Below are 4,187 nucleotides of genomic sequence, written 5' to 3'. Positions count from 1 at the left end.
CTCTTCACTACAGGAGCTTGAGGTTGCACATACTTCTTGGGGCAGGAACGAGCATAATGGCCTGCTTGCTTGCAGAGGAAGCAAGTAGTATCTTTCGGTCCAATAGGAGCTGCAGCAGGAGGAGGTCTCTGATAAGCTGGTCTAGGATTCACCATCCCAGGCCTAGGAGAATAAGTAGCTCCCTGAGGTCTGGCTCCACTGGACTGACCATAATAGCTCACAGGAAGGGAATTAGGATTCTGACCAAAATTTCTCGGCTGAAAGGCGGGTGCAGGATAAGGAGTAGGTCTAGCAAAACGCCTGATGCGTCCAAAATCTGCTCAGCCCTTAGATCTCCTCGTAATGACCTGCAAAACGAAAGCGTCAGATGTGGCCCGACCGCTGGGGTCGGGAGTCCACCTCCGAAGGCTAAGCCAGTTGATGAACTTAATCACAAACGGCTCTGCTAGAAGCACAGAGCTAAGGAATGAAGAACTGGGAAAGATGATCTAGATAGCAGGGCGCTGATAGTTTAAGTCTATCAGTATGTATCTGAACCTGAGTCTCAAATTGTGTGTTTTCGGTCCCCTCACCTCGTATGGTAGTGAGGTTTATATAGAGTGTACCTTAGAATCTCCTTCGTTGGATGCACTTGAGCCTTTTTCGGGTAGTCGTTGGATTTTAATAGTTAGATCTGTTGAGCAATAAACTTCTACTAGTTTGGACTAGTAGAGGACTCCTGAGATAACCTTTAGGTTATGTGACGATTATCCCTTCAATAATGATTATCCGCAGCCGTCAATTCGAGTCTGCCATCATTAGGGTAATTACCCTAATTCGTAAGTAGGATTAGGGCACGCTTGCAGCCGAATAAGCTTTCTTCTTCAGCAAGCCATCTTCTGGATCTGGTTCACTCGGGAGCGAGTCGGTTCCCTCCGTCTCAACCGGGGTCGAGGGTCGGACCAGGTATGAACCCAGTTTGATCATAATTTCTCCGTATCACGAGCCCCCTAGACCAAGCGTTCGGTCGATCCCGAGGGCTTGGTTTTTAACTGGGTTCTTCGTCAGGCGATAATCTCTGCGTGCTTCATTAAATGTCATATCACATTTAATGCGGTGGTCACTTTTCCTCGAGCGTTGTGAGTGTAAGGCCACGTGTCTCCTTGCAGTCGATCTATTGTGGCTCACGTCATCCAAGCGACGGTTTCCAAACGCTTATTTCGGATTCGTGAGTTCAAACTTTTAAAACGTCTTTCAATCTCGATCGTTGATTTTGAATCAATCTCGATCATTCAGATTCCCGAACACTCGTGCGGGGGTTTAAGGGGGGGGGGGGGGGGGGGGGGGGTTTTTTTCTGTGGGGTGGTTTTTTTTGTGTTGTGGGGGGGGGGGGGGTTGTTTTTTGTTTTGGTGTTTTTTTTTTTACCCGTTAACCTATGGTTTCAGGACCGCGAACCCGGGCCTTGAGTCGGCAACAACTGTGGACCATTCGAGTTGAGCCCGAAGGTTCGGAGGAGGACCAAATGATCGTGGATGAACCTAGTGATGATTTGATAACTCTCATGGAGTTTAAAAGAAGAGAGAAGATTCATCACGATGGTGTTAAAAGGCGGTTTTGGCATATTCGTAAATCGGCGATGGATAATCCAATGGAGACAAATAAGGTATCAAATCGAAGATCGTCGAAATACCTTTCCAACGAGCTAAAATTCACTGAATTCCGAGTCCGTTTGGGGGTCCAACCATGGACAGAAAGTTGGGCAGGTTGGGTGAACCAATCCCCCACCCTATTTTCTATTTAGGGGCAAAAACGGAATTTCGAATTCTTAAACCCTATTTTATGTTTTAACTCATCCGTAGCCACATTTTTATTTTACAAGAACGACTTTGAGGCTGCGGGAAGAGGAGAAACGAAAGAGGGGGCGATTTCCATTCTTCCGGAGGCATTCTGTGATTCGAATCTTCAAGAAAATTTCAAGAAAGGTTAGTTTTATTTAATCCTTCTCTTACTCACAATTTTGTGAGTATTTTCTCTCCTTCCCTTTTGAGGAATCTTGAAAGGGAAGCATGTTTAGGTTGATAGCTTATTTCTCAATTTTCATTTTAATGTCGCTTTCTAATAAATGAGTTATTGGTGCAATCCCATGATAAGGGTGATTCATTTTGACTCTCTAGGTTACCCACGGGTGATTTATGAGAGCCAATTTGGGGCACTGTGATTTAGGTCAAATTAAATTAAATTGAGAATACCCTTGTGATCTCTTTATTTCCAATTAATTTTTCCCCACAATTTCATTTCATTTCGACTTCAATTAAAGACAAAATTATAACTTTTAGCCGATTTAGGTTAAAAGGGTGAGTTAAAACCTAGAGTTCTATTTGGGGTTGTTATGGGAATATTTTTACATATTTTACTAAACCCAAATTAATTCTTATTTTTATTTGGTTAATCCTTTTGCATGATTAGGATAAATTACCCAAAGTTTATTTCCTTGTGGGAAGAGATATTGATCTGTGGAGAAATACCAAAGTAAAAGGTGAGGAATAACCAACCCATTATATTGAATTGATTGTTGTTGTTTTATATCTTTTGATAAATATGAATTGTCATAATATATGTTTATCATTATTACTTATGATGTTGCCTCTTGCTGTGAAATATATTAATGTTGTTATGATATGGAATGTGAATGTATGTGAAGGGAGAAGAGAAATATTATTATTTCTTCTACCTTGTATTATCTGTTTGGGTTGTGGGTTCGCCCATCGCCCTAGTTATATGATTGCTTAGTTGTGGTTGGAGAATGGGGAATGCCCTTTTGGCATTTCTGCCATAGGATACCAGAGGAGGCGGTATGGGACGCATTCCTATGGTGCCCTTGGCGCTTTCCCTAACTACTGGTTGGCATATTTAGGGCATGTCTAGAAGTGTTGGGCTAGGTGACCTCTTGAGTACTACTACTCTTCCGGCAGGGGTATTGAAGCCGGTTAACCCGTGATGGTAGTGGCTGGGTCCTGTATCGAGCAGGCCCACTATCATCATTGAGAGGTAGGGTTGCATATAACGAGATAAGGGCTCATGGGCACTCAAGACCGGTGAAACGACCCGTGAGAGGACATGGAGATCATCCTGTCTATTATATGTGGATGATCACTGGGTTAAGGGATGTAATCCAACAGATGCCTCCCGTTGAGGATTACATTCATAGGTGGGAAGGTATTGAACCAACAGAGCACTAGGCGTGAGGGGAGATATCCGGACCATTGTAGTACGAGATCGTATGACCCCGCACCGGGCTTAGGTTTGTCCACGACACGCGCCGGATCTTATGCCAATGGTGATGTGAGAGAGTGGTGACTTAATCCCCAACCATGGCTCGATGAGACTTTACCCAACAACCGCGGGAGAACCCAACAGACGTGCTTAAGTGCCGTGAGGGAAGAGTGATGAGACTGCCCAAAGAAGACTGGTGTTTGACTTAATGCGTGTCTACTTTAGAGACTACATTATAGAGTTAGGAATCTCATATCATCACTTTGCATTTGTTTATTTATATTATTAAATACATGTTTGTCTTATGAATGTTGAAATTGGAATTGTATGAAGATATGATGTGATTGTGTTACCTCACTGAGTTCTATGAACTCATTCCTTTATTTTGTTATTTCTTTAGACTGTTCTACAGGTCATGTGGACCCCTTTTTCGTTGAGGATCCCTTATCAGGTGGTTACCCAGACGGTGAAATTGGAGACGAAGTGGAGGCTCATGACTCTTCCTGTTCCTGCCAAGACTGCTCTTATGGAGAGTCTTTTCCTTAGAATTCTTTAGATTATTTCCGCTGCAACATTATATATTCTTTCTTTTCGTATAACTCTGATGTTCAGTTTTGAAAGGATTTTGAATATTGTAATCCTTTCTTTTCATTTTTGATTATTAAATACTTGAACTGATTTATCTCTGGTCCATTTAAATTTACTTTATCATGTATTGTATGGAATTGTCCCTGAACCTAGATCTTGCGGTGTATCACCCCCACGGGTATTCGGGTATGACCGGATCCGGCTGGGTGGGGTGTGACAGAAGGTGGTATCAGAGCCAGGTTCATACAAGTCCTAACTTTATATGATACAGTAGGGGCATCTGAGTCATCGATCCATAAATGACTCTATTGAATAGGAGTGAATAATAGGCTTAACATGAACTTAG

At 42.8% G+C, this 4,187-nt stretch overlaps 1 long non-coding RNA gene across 1 annotated transcript; it reads left to right on the top strand.

Annotated features, from left to right (window-relative positions):
• The first annotated feature begins 1,447 nt into the window (after window positions 1-1,447).
• On the top strand, window positions 1,448-3,020 carry LOC149029119 (uncharacterized). The gene is made up of 3 exons (XR_016172356.1): window positions 1,448-1,643; window positions 1,860-1,962; window positions 2,447-3,020. It is a non-coding gene; the product is annotated as an uncharacterized LOC149029119 (long non-coding RNA).
• Window positions 3,021-4,187: the final 1,167 nt, after the last annotated feature.

This window comes from Hakea prostrata, chromosome 1 (genome assembly GCF_041222555.1).
Source record: "Hakea prostrata isolate BN-2017 chromosome 1, UWA_Hpros_2, whole genome shotgun sequence".
NCBI lineage: Eukaryota > Viridiplantae > Streptophyta > Magnoliopsida > Proteales > Proteaceae > Hakea > Hakea prostrata.
The sequence above is the reverse complement of the archived record's forward strand: the minus strand, read 5'-3'. Positions and strand labels throughout refer to the sequence as shown.